Here is an 18,414-nt window from a genome sequence, read left to right as displayed (position 1 = left end):
CAGATGGGAGATATTTGCAATCTAACATCTGAATTGTGTCACAAGAGGTTACATTACCTCTCACATGAAATATTTTCATATGCTAAGGATGCATTTCTAAACATTGTGCGCGTAAATTAATATTCACTCTGTAAGGAGCTTGCAAATTAATTTACATGATATTTTCTCTCTCCTATGTTAGTTGAACACTTGGATACTAGATTTAGCTTAATATTTCAGTTTAATACTTGCAAGACTCAGTTTTACAGCCATGTACTAGATCAAGTAGTGGCATGTAAACTGCATGCATTGTAGATTAAATTCAGTCAGACATGTTCATTGGAACATTGAAGACAGCTGATGTTTTATTTCACCCACTTCTCTTAATATTCCATGCAGCAGATGTTCTCGTGTTATATTTTATACTCTGCGGGCCATAAAAGAATAGAGATGTTATTCATGTTTGCTTTTAACTGAAGCTGTACAGGTGTATTTTCCTGCGGTTGAGCTGAAAGTTTAATGAGAAGATGCTAATAAATATTATAGAAAAATATGAGTCATGATAAAAAGTGTCTGATAATTTTATGTAGAATGGTACTTTGTGATGTATTTTTCAAAGCATATGCATGAATATATTTCATATGAAAGTGGGTCATCTTGATAATGTATAATGTGTGTGTATTTTATAAGATGGCATAATTAATTTGTCAGCTATCTGGACAAGCATGGAGGTGTTGCTCAAAGGGGAAAAACAACTAATTAATCTACAAATCTCTCTACCATTAAATTCCCAAAATATGAGAAAAGTGATTTAATAGCTATTAATAGAATAGTATGTCTTCTGACTCATAATGCCAACATCATACTTATTATCTTGTTGATTAGAAGCAGAAGTCTGTTAATCCAAAAAGCAAAAGGGTCAAGACTACAAAAAATACACCTCAGGCAGGGAATGTCACTCCTCCACAAATGTGCTCTTACAGAATAATAGCATGTAAAACAGGGCTTGACATTAAATATTAGCACCTAGTATAACACATAATTAAGATGAAAATGCAATGTAATTTTTTGTAATGCTAACATTTTTCAAGCACATTGTAGTAAAGCATTCGTTATTCATAGATTAGAGCATTGCCAAATGTGATAAAATGCACCTATGAAAAGTGTTCATTAACTAGTAGTTATAAACAAAATGGTACGTACTTTATTTTGTATTGTGTGGCATAATTTATGCCCTCCACCAACCTGTAGATCATTAATAAAGCAATAGTCTTGCAGGAAGTTTGAGTTTTCCTTCCCTACAACTTCATCCAGATAAAGGTTTTGGTATATAGTTGCTGTTTCATTTTTTTTCATTAGAGCTCCTCTTACTTTTTCAATGAATATTTCTAATTGTTATATTTAATCCAAAGAAGGTGAAAGATGATGTTTTGGTTTCATCAGTGAGACACCCAAACTGACAGATAGGCGTGGATATTTTGTTTTGTTTTGTCAGATATTAAGTTCTCTGCTAGAAACTCAGTATGGGCCTCCACTGTCTTTGGTGTTAGGAAAATGCATTGTTTTTATAGCTTTGTTACAATCTATTGTATAATGAAAAAGATGTTTTTATTCTTTTTGGGGGGATTATTTAGAAAAATAGTTGTGGCTAAGTATAGGTTTGCTGGACTAACAAGAAAGAATAGTGAAAAAAAGTAAAGTAAGATTATAGCAAGGCATATACCAAAGCTCATACTGTTTGGATAATTCTGAGTCATGATCCTTTTGGATCAATGTTTTGCCATTCAAGGAATGTGTACTTTGATATTTAGATATATACTACAACAGACTATTTTTCTTTCTCGATGACTGCCTAATAGGTAATACATTTTAGTACAAAGAGGGAAATGTTAGTGAGCCAGCGATAAGAATGGGTTAGTTGAGTTGTGTCTGGAAAGGGCTAATATATTCAGGGTATGTAAGTTCAGTCTTGGTCAAATTTAATAACTGGAACTTTAAAGCTAAATTACTAGAAGACCACAAAATGGGAATCAGCTGGGTAACTGGGGTCTATATTACATAATTGAACCGTCAGTTCAACAAACTGCATTTCTTTGGAAATATTGTTCATTGAACCAACCTCATATGGAGGCTGTGTACCCCAAACCCCCTGCTAATTTTATATATATGTGTGTGTGTGTGTGTGTGTGTGTGTGTGTATATATATATATATATATATATATATATATATATATATATATACATACACCAACTCCAAGACTGCACTACTGTAATGCGATCTCAGTAAGAACAGTTTAACAAACTGCATGTTTGACAAAAGACTGTTTGAAATGCCATTCAATAATCTGTTCTTTTGATGATCTAATATGGACCCGGGTAACTATGCCTTTTTTTTATAAACAGGGAAAACTAAGGCAGATGATACTTAGGTTCATAGGTGTGTACTAGGCTAATGGCCTTGGAGTCTTTACAAGCCTAGCCCATAGAAGTGCCTTGGCATCCTGCCACCTGACGTTAGTTCCCAATGCCTCTATCAAGTACAGCCACTGGAGTTATCCCCGGGGTGAGCTTTCTATTATCCATCCACTTATCAAGATTTCTCTTGAAGAGGGACAGTGAGGTGCTCTGCTTGACATGTATGGGAAGTCTATTCCAGAGCATGGGCAGTATCTGGGTGATTAACCTGTCCCTCCATCATTTTCTGTTGATTGTGGTAATGTGGTTGAGGTCTCTGGAGTGTGTGGTGTGGAGGGATTGGGATTTCTTTAGAAGTAGCATTACTAACAGACCTGGGTCAAAAATGGCTTTGTAAGTCAAGCAGAGATCACCTTAAGTAGGTAATATGAGACAGAAAATAGCTGGAGTCTTTTGAGTTTGTCCATGTAGGACATGTGTGTAGGACATGTTTAACGCATAGGATCCTCTTCGTGAGGTACTTCTGTGGCCTTTCTAGCTGTTGCAGGTGTCTAGTATGGTACATGCCAAATGGGGCATTATACTCAATGACTGATCTAATGAGGGAAGAGTAGATAGAGATGATATCCTTTTTCTTCCTGGATGCAAAACCCTTGGTATCAAGATGTGCCACATAGAAGGACTTTAGAAGACCATGTTAATGTGGTGGTTGAAGGAGGGGTTGCTGTCAAGCTGCGTCCCCAGGTCTCTAACACTTTCAGTGGGCTCCCATTGATGTGATAATTAGTGGGAATGATGCTGCATTTTTTGGCGTTAAGCTTAAGACCATGGTTTCGACACCAGACATTGGTCTCAGTGAGGCCTTACTGTAGGATGCCTGCATCGCTTGGGGAGTTAATAATGGCTACCAGTTTGCAGTTGTCTGTGAACTTGTTCAGCCAGAGTCCCTTTGTGTTAGCCTGGACTTCTGAGAAGTAGATGCCAAACAGGAGAGGACCCAGGACTGAACCCTGTGGGACTCCACTCATGGCTGGCCGGCAGTCTGACTTGGAGTCTGCTACTTTCACACTGTGGGTTCTTTCTATGAGCCAGTTTGCAACTCACCTAGTGATATAGGAGTTGATGCCGAGTTTGGTGAATTTATCAATGATTCCTGAGTGAGGAATGCTTTCAAAGGCCTTGGCCAGATCGAGGTAGGCTGTATGAAACTGCCTTACCTTCTTCCACAGCCTTGGTGACTGTCTCAAAGATGTCAACCAGGTTGAGCAGGCATAATCTACCTTTTACAAAACCAAACTGTGTGGGATCTAGAGTTTGAAGATTCCCTATATCCTTGTTAATTAGGTCCACAATGATGCGCTCCATAGCCTTACATATCAGACTCGTCAGGCAAATGGGGCAATCATTTCCAGGGTCTGTAGTCACTCCCCTTTATGGAGAGGAATGACTGTAGCAGTGTGCCATTCGGTGGGGCCAAAGCCTGAGGTGAGACTGAGTGAACAGGGCACACAGATGTGGTGCCAGTTCACGTTATAGTTCATGTAGAACACAGCCAGGGATATTGTCGGGTCCCATGGAAGCTGTATTCTTGGCCTTGGACAATGCAGTTTTAACCAGTGCTGCAGCGATGATGGGAGCCTGGCATTCTACCGGTATTGTGATTGGCCCTTTAGAGGGGGAAACAGGGGTAAAGTTGGCACCAAATCTGTTGGCCAGTATGTTGGCAATATCTGTTGGCTCAGTATAGGAGGTGCCATTGTGCAGTAACTCGGAGCAAATTTGGGTATTGCCGTGGAAATTCTTGATATAACTATAGAAAGCTTTGTGGCTGATTTTAGTGTATGCTGCAATACTGCCTTCATAGCTGACTTTAGAGGTTTTGATAAGAGATTTCAACTTTCTGGGACTTCGCCTTTTTCTTTAGAAGTTTCTTCCTTCTGTTATAGAGTTTATTAATGGCAGGGGACCACCAGATTGGCTTCCTTTTTTTGGAGGAGAGCATCTTGGTTCTGTTGGGTATGGCTAGTTCCATGCATTTATGTACTTGTTCGTACAGTGCATTGGTGTATGATTCGGCAGTCATGCATCTATTTTCTATTGGCATGGGTATCGTGATGTTAGCCACCTCTGTTTTTAGGAGCCCAACATCAGCTTTGAAGAAGTTTTTCATGGTGGTTACCTTTGCGGTTAGATGTGGGTTTTCATGGTAATTAGTTTGTCGTTGGATCTAACCAGGGAGGAATTGACTATTGGTGAAGAGCAATAGTTGCCCAGGTTAGTAATAAAAAGGTCAAGGATACTGCTTTCTCTAGTTAGGGTAAGAGTGAGCTGGTCCAGGACATTGGAACTGATGAATTTCAAGAAGCGTAGGGCCAGTGTATTGGTGCATGAGTCATTTTCCCAATTGATGGAGGCATAGTTGAAGTCACCTAGTATGAGAGTGCTGTGTTGGACCCAAATAGTTTCCAGGGTGCTTTGGAACATAGATTGAGAGTCTTCAGACATGTTGGGAACCTATAGCAGGCTATGATCTGAATCACTCTCTTACCCAATGTTAGTTGTACTTGAAGTATCTCAGATGCATTATGCTGGGCTACTAGTCTGGAGGTGTGCATAACCTTTCTGAATATGGAGACACCACTGCCTCTGGAACTTCGGTCCATGTTCTGGGGCTGAAAGGTGTGGAATGAGTTGTAGCCTGGTAGGACAGGGGTGCTTTCTGCTGTTTTAAACCAGGTCTCTATTACAGCACACATTCATTGTTCTCCATTTTGATGAGTGCTTCGAGTGAGTGCTTCTTGAGATTAAGACTTCTAGCATTGAGCAGCATAATCCTCATATTGCATTTATTTATAGCTGTTATGGTGGTAATTTGGTCTTTGGAACCGTACCTAAAAAGGCACTATAGGGTTGGCAAGAGCCTTAGCCAGAATCTGGAAACCCAGGGGTGACAGATGCAGGCCATCTCTGGCAAAGCATCGAGGTCTGTCAGTCATGTCATCCGAAGCAGACACATACTGGATCCCCTTAGAATGACACCAGAAACTTAGCCAATTTTTGAAGTCAATAATTTTCTGCTTGTACTGCAGTATCATTCTGGGTGATGGTAGGATGCTGCTCAGGGCTAGGATCATACCAGTCTGGGTCACATAATCCGAGAGCTGCACCATGCCTCTTTTCATGCAGTCCAGGGAGGTGTGTCTCTGGTCATTCACACCCACATGGACAAAGACAGAATCATACTTGTACTTGTTGTGGAGTGACCTGAGTGCGTGTGATATGTGGTGGATTGCGGCACCTGATATCTGACTGCTACCTTCTCCTTATTCAACCTAGTGAGTGGGACATCAGTGTGCCTCACTATTGAGTCACCTATGATTAAGTGTATTCAGCAGACTTTCTGGCACCGGTAATAGTTTATCCCAGCTTAGCAGTGCTCAAACACAGGTTTTTAAACCAGAAAGTTGAAAGGAATAGAAAAACTGCCCAAACTGCGAAAAAACTATAATTTCAGAGCCAGAAATCATTCCTCTTGTGGTAGATAGGCTACCTAGTGCTTACCATTCTCACTAATAAGCTGGAAGGCTTCCCTGTAACACAGAAAGGTCTGGGGAACTCAGAAACTTACAAAACAGTCCTGTATCTCTGCTATTCTAGTAACAGGAAAGGTGGAAAACAAACTTAGAACTTTTTTTTTGTTTTTTTGTTTTTTTTTTTGCAGAAAAAAATGTTAAAACAGTAATAAAATCACTTTAAATGCAGTGTAAGCTAGTACACTTGAGTGTGTAGAAATATTAAAGCAAATGCAGTTAAAATAAATGCAGTTAAATGAAAAAAAATGACAAATCAAGTGCAGGAAGCAACATAATGATAACAAATCAAAATGGAGACACTTAGTCTCTCTTTCACCTTTCTGTTGCTCTTATAGTCTGCAGGATGCTAAAACTGGATCTGTGGACCTTAAACAAGTGCAAACACGGGCTTTTAAACCAGAATGTTGAAAGGGATAGAAAAATTGCCCAAACGGCCATAGGCACAAAGATGCTACTTCTTTTAAGAGCAGTATTATACTCTGAATTATCATTTTTAAACATGACCTTTAAGTCTAAATGACTTAACGGTCATGTTTAAAAATAATTCAGAGTGTAATATTGTTCTTAAAAGAAGTACCACCTTTGTGCCTGAATGTCACCTACAGTGACTTATTTCTTCAACATGTGTGAAAACAATTTTTATGATTAGTTTTTTTTAAATATAAATGTGCTAAATATTATAATTTACAAGAAGAAAGGAAAGCATTGTTTAATTTATGTACTAGTGATAATGTGATAACAAAAAACTAAAAAGCGATACTGCCACTGGATAAAGACTATAAATAAAAAACTGAAGTGACAACTGAAAATCAAAATAAAGGAATAGTCACCATGGCTTAAAATACACTATTTAATCACAAAATTATAAAGATAAAACAGTAAGTGCTTTCACAATTCACCGATTGCTTGCTCAGAGTGTATTTTAAGTCATGGAGACTATTTCTTTATTTTGATGATGTGAAGATTAAACCACCGGATAAATGGAGAAAATTTGTGATATTGGATGTTGAAAAGTATAATAATTTGATGCTTCAACTTTTAATGGATTGCCATACATTTACATCTATTAGTAATATTGATAACAATATAATTTATAAAGTAAAATTGTCATTATATGGCTACCTTATGGAGTCATCTGTCACCCCAGATTTATAATCTATACACGTAATTCTTCACCAGGAAATCTTCCTTTTCACGAACCATTACATTTGACTAGTGGCGTTTCTTCTCAGCAGCGTGGAGTTACTGAAGCTGTTGTTTCCAAAATCGTTCGCTTTCCAAATAATGGTCTTTATAGCAATATGACTGGGACTGACCTTCATACTGAAGATGAATTTATACATACTGGAGCTAAACATAAAAGGACTATACCCAAAAGGACATGTGCACGCAGTTTATAGCAGGTACTGTTTGAAACATTGGGTAATACCTGTTTGGTGGAAAACGATGATACTGAACAATTTAATGTTAATAAGAACTTTAATTTAGTCAATTTTATAAAAGCTGAATTTACTTTTAGTCATGGTGACCCTGATACACATGCAGGCAATGACGGAATGTATAAACAAGGTTGTTTAAAGGACAAAATTCTGTTGATGGAAAGAAAATTACAAAAAAAATCAAAAGTTTGCAAATGGATAATGCATATTTCACTAAATGTATTAATTTAAAAGTCGTCCCCCAAGGGCTTAGAATTTTTGAATTCCCATTAGGGGTCGACATTAATGATGATGATGTAAATGATTTTAATTTGTTGGTTGATAACTTTGCTTTCGACTATATGCATCTGTTAATGAAATATAATAATGCTAAACTTAGTAGTTTATTAAGTTAGAGGGAGGCAGTGAACCAAGACATTACCCACAATTTAATTTTTTTCTGAATGGGAGTCATTTTACAATAAACACTTTTTTTAGTGAATAAAAACTTATAAAACTTACAATAATAAAATTAAGAAAATAGAGACATTTCACAATACAACAGTAGGACAGCTTATCCATGGAAAGGTATTCAGAGTGTAGATGGACAAGCTGGACCTCATGAGAAGGGAACAAAAGAATATTTTGATGGGCAAGCTAATAATAGGAATAGTTTTTTTAGCCATGATTTTAATAAATTTAAAAATTTTCAAAAGGGGAGAAACATAAGAATTATGAAAAACAAGTGAGATTATTGGGACTCGGGGCAGAAAAGGAAGCAAATACAATGGAACAGGGCCCCCACAACCCATTTCACAAGATATACGAACAGGCTGTACCAATGGAATCCAGGCCAGAAAGGGAACCAAATGGAATGGAACAGGGAACCTAGTACTTGATGGGGATAAATATACAAGAGGAGGTAGTTTATAGTTATAAGAATTTTAAAATATTCAATTATAGGAATATCGAAGTTTGTAAAGAACATTTTTCTCTGTTATCTAAAGGGATAAAAGTTGTCCCAACAATGGATTTTAAATTAGTAGATACACTTATTGAGACTTATTCCTTAGGAAAATGAATTTAGCAGTGTTTTTAATGGCAGAAATCAAGAAGAAGATAGGCCTACTGTTAGTAGAAAAGGTGTTTTTAATCCGCCCCTACACCCCTCCTTAGCAGTGTGGGAGAAAGTGGTTATGGAAGATTTCTACACAATCTATGACCAGACAAAAGGGAATAACAGGAAAGTTTTGAATTTAACAAAGGATGAATAGGACATGTTTCAAAAGTTTAGGCATGACATGTCCATTAGAGTAATGAAACTAGATAAGGGTGGGGGCATAGTATTATTTTATAAACTTGGTTATCTTAACAAGATGTATGCTATATTACACAATAATGAAGTTTATGAGCCTATATCTATTGATGAGATCAACATAGCCTACCGAAGAATTGATTTATGTCTCAAAGAATATTTATTAGATCAAAGGATTTCCTTTAATACCTATAATTTTTTTAAAACCAAGTACCTGTTTTAGCAACTATATTTGGGGTCCAAAAGGTACACAGAGATGTGTCTAAACCACACTTTCGCCCTATTGTGTCTGGTAGTAAATCTAAAACTTTCCCTTATGGAGTCGTTATGGATAGTTGGTTAAAACATTGATATAAAAATGTACCGTATCTTTTGAAGGACTGCTGGTATTTTTTAGAAGAACTCTGGCAAGATGATTTAATACTTTTAACTATTGACGTTGTCAATCTTTTTACTTTCATACCAAAGAATGAAGGGCTGGAATTATTTTAGGATAGTATGGTAAAATTTTCAAATTTACAATGGGACAAAATTAAAATTAGTGGCGGAGTGTTGGCAAATAATTTCATCTATTTTGAAGGGGAATATTTTGAGCAAATAAAAGAGTTGGCAATGGGGGGAATCCTGAACCCCCATTATTGCTAATTTGTTTTTTACTGAATTGGTGTGCAAGCATGTTTTTAATAGTGATTTTTTGGGAAATTTTAAGCTACAGTATATGTACGATTTTTGGATGATGTTTTTATTCTTTGGAAAGGGACTAACACAGAGATTGTTAATTTTATTAATTATTTGAATGATGTCTGCCCTTTTTTCAAATTCACGTACACCTATGACTATGTTGGCATCCTCTATTTAGATACATACATTTCCCACACCAATAAAGGCTTTAAATCAAATGCTTATCACAAACCCACTTTTAGTAATTCATACTTAGAATATAGTAGCTGTCATCCTTATAGCCAGAGAAAAACTATTTTGAAAGGAAAATGTATAAGGGTGGCTAAGTTGATATCTAGCTATGTGGATGTGGTTAAAGTATTAGATTTAGTGGGGCGTATCTTTCTTGTGAGGGGTTACCCTCCAAAGTTGGTTAAAGAAACAGTAGAATTTGTTTTGTCCCAATGCGATACCAGGTATAAACCTCTCCTGGGTCAGGAATTGCAACCCTTTCTTGATACTCATAAGGACAGAAATTACAATAGTGCCTTTGTACTCGAATATATTCCGTATACACAGCAGATCAAGGACGTGTTTACTAAAAACTGGTAACGCCTTAGAAGCAATGGAGAGTTCTATAACTTTCTAGGGGAATGTCCATGTTTTGTATACAAAACTGGGGTGAACTTAAAGAATAGAAAATGTTAAATCTTGTTCAAAATTTATGGCACATAGTGGCATGAAGAAATGTGGTTCACATAGCCAGTGCCCATTCATCCTTGAGAATGTTGAGATGCAAATTGTAAATATTAAAAAGATCAAGTTTTTTTTTTTTTTTTTTTTTAAATGGCAATTGTAAAACTAAATGTGTTATCTATTTGGCTTTGTGCACGTCCTGTCCAGCTTTTTATGTTGGGAAAACGGACAGGGTACTGAAAAATAGAATCTGTGAACACACACATCAAATTAGGAAGCAAAATACAAACAATGCCTTATATAGACATTTGTCTAGTAGTTTGGGGTGCCATATATTCATATTTACTATATTAGAAAAACTATTAGTTAATCCAAAGGGTGGTGACCACCAACTTTTCCTAGAAGAGAGAGAAGTGAAGTGGCAGTTGAGGTTGAATGCTACTAGCCCCCCTGGTATTAATTAATTTATTCCCCTAAAACCTTTTTTACAGCTTGGTTTTTCATTGTTTTTTAATTTTATTGATTTATTACCTACATAGATGTAATGTATTTTTGTCTCACTTGTTTTAAAAGCATTTGTTGAAACAATTGTTAATGTCTTGAATTTTTAGATGTTTTTTCATGGGATTTTTAGAGTGTATGTATTTTTAGATACAGTTGCAAATTTGCGCTGATTATTGTAGCTAGCCCTTTTAAAAAATTCCTTTACATTGGTTCACTAATTGATTGATTGACATTGCCTTCAGGCTATGTATTAGTGATGCATTTTATATTCTGACGAAATCCTGTTAAGCAGGATGAAAGCGCTCAATTCAAATAAAGTGTTTTAATTGCAGTTTATATTGTGCTTACAAAAAAGAATACTTGATACTTATGCTGTAAGTAAGATGTGTTTCATTGGGTTTTTATACCCCCAATTACCAATATATCAGGAGTCAACTTTTATTTCCCTATGAGGTGTTTAATGACTCTGTTCATCAGTCTTTATTGGGTTTGTATGTTTATAATGTCCTAAGACACATAAACATTATAAATTAACGTTCTGTTTAGAGTTATGTAAAAAAATAGAAATTGCTATATAACACAAATAATGGTACAATTATAGAATAAATTATCTGTGAATAGTCTAGTAAAATTTAAGAAGCCGTTGGATGATTGGACTGAGACTATGGTGTTTGATCGAACAATTACTGAGACAGTCTTCCTTGAAAGTCATAATATGTGATCCCTAACTAATAAACCTAAACAATCTTACAACAAAACAGCAGTCTTTTATAGTACTGTGTGATGTATATTTAAACATATTCTTTGGATCCCAGTTTCTATTGATCACCAGCCAATGTGACCTATATATCCCATTTATTCTTCAGTGGGTAAGAGATGTAATCTGGCTCATTCAATCCACTGAGGAAAAATCTCTAGAGTTCATTTATTCCCTGGTGACTATGGTGATGCAAGCTAGATGTAGCCATTTTCTCGGTGTTAGCTAAATTCCAAATATGTACAGTATTTTTTTTCTGGAGGATATTCAGTGGGTATAGTGTTGTGTGTCAATTCCTTCCATGTTTTGTATATTCCCATAACAGGTATATTGTGCATATTTTTCCAGTCTCACATAGGGGAATTGGTGTACTTTGAGTTTTAACCACATGACCCATGTTTTCCTACACACAGATATACGAGAGCTTATCTTCACTTATCTTCTCCACACCTACCAGGTACATATACTACTGAGGAATGATGGGTCCACTGTGCCATAGTCAAGCCTTTATACATCTGTGTCACTGGAACTGATAAACACAGAAACTGCCAGAAGCAAGATGAGGAATACAGAATAAGAAGTGGGAAAGAGAATGTGCATCATGGAAGGTAGGTGAATGAAGGGAAAAATACATTAGGAAGAGAAAAATAGAAAGATGGAGCTAATAAAGATACAGCAAAGTCATAAGTAGTTGTATAACTGACACATTTCGTGAAGTTTTCTTACCCAAACCAGGTGGAAATGCTTTAATCTGTTATAGCTACCTTGGAATGCTTATCATCACATTGCTTTTGACAAGCCTGACGATGCACTGTTGTTTCTGTGTCAGCCCCAATTTTCATTAAGATGAAGTACTTTAATCTGAGATGCTATGTCATTGTTGTGGTTTATATTGTTTAAAGCACTTGAATTATGATTGAAAAATTACATACTGCAGAGAACATGAACAATGTATGATCCTAGCTACCTTCGCCTCAAAAAGTTTTGAGCAATGTTTGAAACTGTAAGTGCCTGAAGAGCTGTTCAAAAGATTATTTGCAAACAAGATTTTACTTGTTAATGATAATCTGAAACAGTCTAAGGTGCTGCTTCTGAAATATAGCATCCTGTGCCCCAATGAGAAATCATGCCCTTCTAGTGAAAGGCTTTGTTGCTCTGAAAACTGAACTACAAACCTAGTAATATTTCTATAAAGTTAAAAGGAGCTTCTACTTTTCATGAAGTAAAGCCATCATGGTGAAAGTGTGTTGTCAGAACTTTGAGTGTTAATGAGCAAGTAAGTCTTTTTGCTAAAGTTGAAGAACAACGGAATGTGTTTTTTTAAAACAAGTGAACATTACTGCCACTTCCATAGAAAGAAAATGTCACTCTGTTAAAAATGTTACTTTTTGCAGCAGTCTGTCAAACAAAGTTATGGTACTTAAGAGTATTTATTTGTTGTGTACTATACTACAATGTTCTACTGCAATTGTCAGATTTTATTTCTGTGTTCACTGTTTACAAAGCTTTTTTATGAGTATTTATTGGTATTTATTCAATATTTTTTAGCTATCTGTTCTCCTTGATCTGGTTTTCCCACCAAGCAGTGTTCAAATAACTGATCTGTTAACTGTTTGAAACATCCTTTAGAGAATTCCTTGCTGATTTAAAAAATTTTATGTGTCTCACTGCTATTTTCTGCTGTTTTAAACATTCTCTAATGTTTCCTGCTTAAACTAGGGTAGCTAGTAGCTGTAGCATAGTCCATATTCAGGCGTGTTGCTTCTGGAACTGTTTGCAGTGTTTTTTTTTTTTTGTTCTGAGAACATTTTCCAGGCCATCTTGGATTGGAAGGGACCTGTCTGCATATTTCTGAGAGAATTGTGCTGATTGGGACCTGTCTGGTAAAGGGAGGCTGATCTAGGGCTTGAAATAAGCATCCTCATGAGTCCTTTTGAATCTTTTTAATTTTTTTCAAGTTTTTAGCTTCTGCTATTTAGGCCTTGCATTTGGGCAGGTTTCTGTTTGTTTGCCCATTTCGCAGCACCGCACAATGCCATGTAGTTGTGTGCCAAAGCTGGACAGTTAAATATAACAAATTTTCCCTGAAAGCCAGGCAAAAATATCCATTCACTGAGCTACTATGTGATTGATTCTGAATAGCCACCCCTAGTAACAGTCTTCAACCTAGCATTATGGATAGCTGGACTACCCTTTTTTCTTCTGCCTTCCTTCTTGACTTGGGTCTTGGGTATTTTGAGGCAGTGTACCAATTGCCGTCTGTACACAAGTAACCCTCTACTAATAACACACTCTAGTACAGAGTGTAAGATGTATTTGCACCAAGAATCTAGAATCCATGCTCTCTCTCTCTCTCACTCAAAACAGTTAGACAGAGAAGGTTGTCAACTCGCCCACCTCTACATATGCTCATAGTACCACTACTCATACACATAGTACACAACAAACATGTAAATCCACATACTAGGAGGCTCTCAAAAAAACAGAGACCTTCAAAACACAATACTGCTACAACTAACATATTCCGCACAGCACCCATGACAAATAGCAACACCAGTGTCTCACCCACCAAGCCAGTAAAGTGTAACATTCAAAAAAACAAATTTTCTTGTCATTGGAGACTCACTAGTGAGGCACATGGATGTCCTACTCACCAGGTTGGATAAGGAGAATGTCACAGTAAGATGTGTCTGGTCCCAGGATTTGTCAGATCATGCATGCAGTCAGGTACTGTTATGACTCTGTTATAGTTCATGTTGGTGTAAATGACCTGATATGTTCCTCACTGGACTATATGAAGAGAGACATGGTTAAGCATTCCAAGTATGTGTCCCAGGCAGGTATATCTCTAGCCTTGAGCAGCATACTACCCTCACCTAGAATGATGCCACAGTATAAAAAAAAATGATTGATTTCAATAATTGGCTCAGTTTTTGGTGCCATTTAAAAGGGAGCAGTTCCTGACAGCCTGGGAAGCCATGGTCTACAGACGTCACTGTTTTGCCAAAGATGGTTTTCACCTTGCATCTCTAGGCTTCCAGCTGCTGGCAAAGGTTCTTGCTATCCCCATAGTGCTTTTTTTAGTTAATGTCTCGAAAACATTACCAACGTGAAATTAACCAGCCAGAACAAAATAAGTGTCATGCTGCTAAATGAAAGGAGCTTGAACTAAAAACTGCATCCCTGGAAGCACTTCTGTCACTAGAAGATGTAGATTTCTGGGCAGTCACAGAAACCTGGTTCAAGTCCTCAGAGAGTACCCCAGCCTTGCATGGCTACAATGCCTTCCACACCTTTAGACCGCAAAATGAATGTGTAAAACCCAAATTAGACTGTGTTTTGATCTATATTACAGATAAGTTCACCTCCCATCTAGTTAGACTTGACAACTCCATGGAGTTACTCAAGGTCCAGGTTATGGTGGTTAAGACCCCCATTCAAGACATAGCCAGTTATAGATCACCCTCCATGGGTACCGACACCTACAAAAGCCTACCTGACCAAACTGGAGACAATCCAAACTTTACTGAACAACACTGGTTATGGGGATTTCAATTATTCCACCATCAACTGTGAAACCTATGCTAGCTCTAACTCACTAGCACAAATGTTCCTTGACTTTGTTAATTCAAATGCCCTGGAACAAGTTGTCCATACCCTGACAAAGGGAATAAACATTCTGGATCTGCTCCTCACAAAAATGTCAAACAGGTGCACTGCCACAACTGTTGGACCCTCATTAGTGAAAACTGACCACAAATCAGTCACTTCAAGTAGGCACTAAACCAGAGCTCACAAAGGTTGAAATCATTCTAAAAAACTTCACCAAGGAAAACTATACCCTTCTATATGAAGGTATAAATGCAATCCAAGCCCCACCCCAAGCTGGAAGTGGTAACTATGCCAAAGCTTACACTAAAGCCTTGTGCAATGACTTGCATAAGTGCATAAACTTGGCCATACCAGAAAGAATCAGTGTCAGAGCCCCAAGTAAAAACAAGCTGCCTTGGTGGATATCCAGCATCAACAAACTTTATAATAAATGCAAAATGTTGCTGTCCAAGAATACAAACGCAAGGCTCCAACAGTGGAAAAGTACCCTCCTGAACCTCGACAGGCAAATAAGATAACTTGTCAAATCCTCCAAGGGCTCCTTTGAAAAAATCTTGGCTAATACAGCCATGGATAACCATAAGGCCTTTTACAGCTATGCACATAACCTAAAGCGTAGGACCCAAGCATATGCAGAACTAGTGGCCAACATTATCACACACACTGACCCTACAAAGATAGCAAACCTGCTAGTGGTTAAGTTTTGGGGACATTTCACTTATCCCCTCCTACCTTAAAACAAACCTTCCCCCACCCCAAACCTACATATCTGAAGAGCAGGTCCTCAAAGCCTCGTCCAAGGCAGAAAACACAGCCTCTATGGGACCAGATGACATCCTACTCTGTCTTCTAAACAGGCTAAAGCATGAACTCTCATCACCACTAAGCACCCTTTTCAACCATAGCCTAACCACAGGCTTTGCTCCAGTGGAAGGGATAACAGCAACTGTTACTCCCCTCCACAAAAGTGGCCTAGCAACAGACCTGGGGAATTGCAGAATAAGCTTGACCAGCCTCATCTTTAAGGCCGTGGAATGTATCATTATAGACCTCATAAATAAAGACATAGGTGACCTCCAAACCCTGGATGCTACCCAATCCGGCTTTGTCAAGGGCAGATTCTGCCAGTTAAATTAGATGGATTTCTTTGAAAATGTGACCAAAGCCATTGACAAGCAAATCTGTGCACACAGCATGCCTCAACCTGGCAGAGCTTTTGACACGATCCTACATTCAGGCATTACTGATAAACTTAGCAAACTTAATGTAAACCTTTTCATTGTAAGATGGGTTGACAACTGGCTCACAAACCAGACACACACTTTCAAAGTGGGTGATTCCATATCAGCCAGCAGACTGTCAGCAGTGGGGTGCCACAGGGGTCAGTGCTGGGCCTCCTACTGTTTGGTATATACTTCTCAGAAGTTGAGATCAAAACTAAGAGATGTGGCTGACCAGGTTTGCAGACGACTGCAAACTACATACAATCATTGAATCCCCAAATGATGTCCGTATACTCCAGGAGGGTTTCATGCAGATAAACAACTGGTGTATTAGTCACAGTCTCAAACTGAATGCAAAGAAATGCATCATCATTCCCTTCAGCACAAATAATGCCTTCTCACGCTATCAAATCATCAACAATATCCTAAGTACCCATGTAGTGGTAAGGGACGTGGGATCACAAGCTGACTGTGACCTTGACTTCGACCACCATGTATCTGCTGTAGTAAGGAAAGTTTTCTACATAACACTCTTGATTAGTAAAGTAATTGCCAAAAGAGCAAAAAGAGTTATAACCCCCCCACTCAGCACTTATAAAGCCCATAATTGAGTATAATACCACAGCTGGCATGCACCTGCAGTAATTAGAGACATCTCAGAGGTTTCTAACAAAGAAGATCAAGTTTCTCCAGCAAGTGCCATACACAGACTGACTAAAGTCCCTGTCATTATACTGCGTATCATATATACTTCTTGGGGAGACTTATGCCTGGCCTACAGAGCAGCCCAAGTCCCAAACCTAATGAACTTACTGCATATCCGTAAATCAAATGGGACTAGGGTTATTATTTCCAGGGAGCTATATATGGCCTGTGATTTACACAGGATATACTCGAGGGATAGTTTTATCTCCTAGCAACTGCTGTGTCTTTGGAACAGGCTACCGATTCATGTGAAACAGAGCACATCTATGACACTGTTCAAGAGGCACCAGGCCAAAATAAACAACCTAAACTTTTTGCGGTTTGATTATGGTGAGAAGTGATGGATTTTTTTGCCCATTTTTATGAATAAAACTTAAAAGCAAAGAAACTCCTTTGCCAAACTGAATTGTTAAAATCCATATATTTGACAGACCTTGCCAGAAAATTTGAATGACGTAGACAACTTCAGCCCAAACTTGCTACTGAAATCTTTAACTTTATGCAGCTCTGACAAGTCATGCTTCTACTTCTCCTTTGTAGAGTTTGCAGTCCTTCACCTACTGTTTGTTTTAGAAGCATTCAGTTCTACAAGCATTCATCTACAACTCCCCGTATATCCTTGCTTTTATTTTATGAATTTATTTATTTATTTATTTATTTTACCATTAGCCACAAAAATAGAATTACTTTGTAATAAGACTATTTTTTTATTGTAAGTCGGTGTATTTCTCAAATTAAAATAATATACATTTTTAATCCATGGTGGTACAGCGGTAGCGTTGTTGCCTCACAGCAAGAGGTTCTCCTGTTCGGTTCTCGGCTGGAGTGCCTTCTGTGTGGAGTCTGCATGTCCTCCCTGCAGTCAAGTGTCCTCCGAAAGACATGCGTGAATGGGTGTGCCTTCGTTGAAGGTTGGGCGTTGGCCTGGCAACTCGGCACCATAAAAAAATCGACTGCCAATCATTAGCGGACCGGAGTTCTGCTGTGGCGACCCCTAACCGGGAAAAGCCGAAAAGACAAACAACATTCAGAAATTAAATAAGCAACAAAACTATAAAAGAGTTTGAAACCTACTGAAGTAACAAAAAGTAAGCACAATCATATGCAGTCTGCAGCTTGGTCATGAAGTCAACAACATTTGTAGATGTCACAGTTGTGTAGGAGTTGCATTTTTGTTTCAAAATAGAATTAATTACAGTGTGTGTTTGTGTGTGTGTGTGTGTGTGTGTGTGTGTAACAGAACGATTTTCTAAATAGTGATTTAGTTATATTTAAGAGAGCAAAAAAATGTTATACTGTCATTGGACTGGACAGTGATAAATAATTACATGTACACGCTATATATCTGACCTTAATGTTTCAGAAAAGCAACAGCAATAACAGATTTCATTTTAATTAAAGTGCCTGCATTGTGAAATATTTATAAACAAACATAGAGATGCATACAGTGCACTCAAGCCAAACCTTCCTTGCAGCAAAGGCAGGTACTTGCATTAGCAAAGGAGAAAAATGAACTGTATATTTTCCTTACAGCAAA

At 37.7% G+C, this 18,414-nt stretch overlaps 1 long non-coding RNA gene across 1 annotated transcript in view; it reads left to right on the top strand.

The window, feature by feature from the left end:
* Positions 1-7,171: 7,171 nt before the first annotated feature.
* The window catches only part of LOC122790073, a 151,758-nt gene continuing 140,515 nt past the window's right edge, over positions 7,172-18,414 (top strand). Inside the window, exons 1-2 of the long non-coding RNA XR_006362916.1 lie at positions 7,172-7,390; positions 11,795-11,945. This is a non-coding gene — a long non-coding RNA (uncharacterized LOC122790073). The remainder of the gene's footprint in view (positions 7,391-11,794; positions 11,946-18,414) is intronic.

Source organism: Protopterus annectens, chromosome 15.part0, assembly GCF_019279795.1.
Source record: "Protopterus annectens isolate FY-2018-M chromosome 15.part0, PAN1.0, whole genome shotgun sequence".
Taxonomy (NCBI): Eukaryota; Metazoa; Chordata; order Ceratodontiformes; family Protopteridae; genus Protopterus; species Protopterus annectens.
Note: the sequence above shows the minus strand (reverse complement) of the source record. Positions and strands in the feature narration are given on the sequence as shown.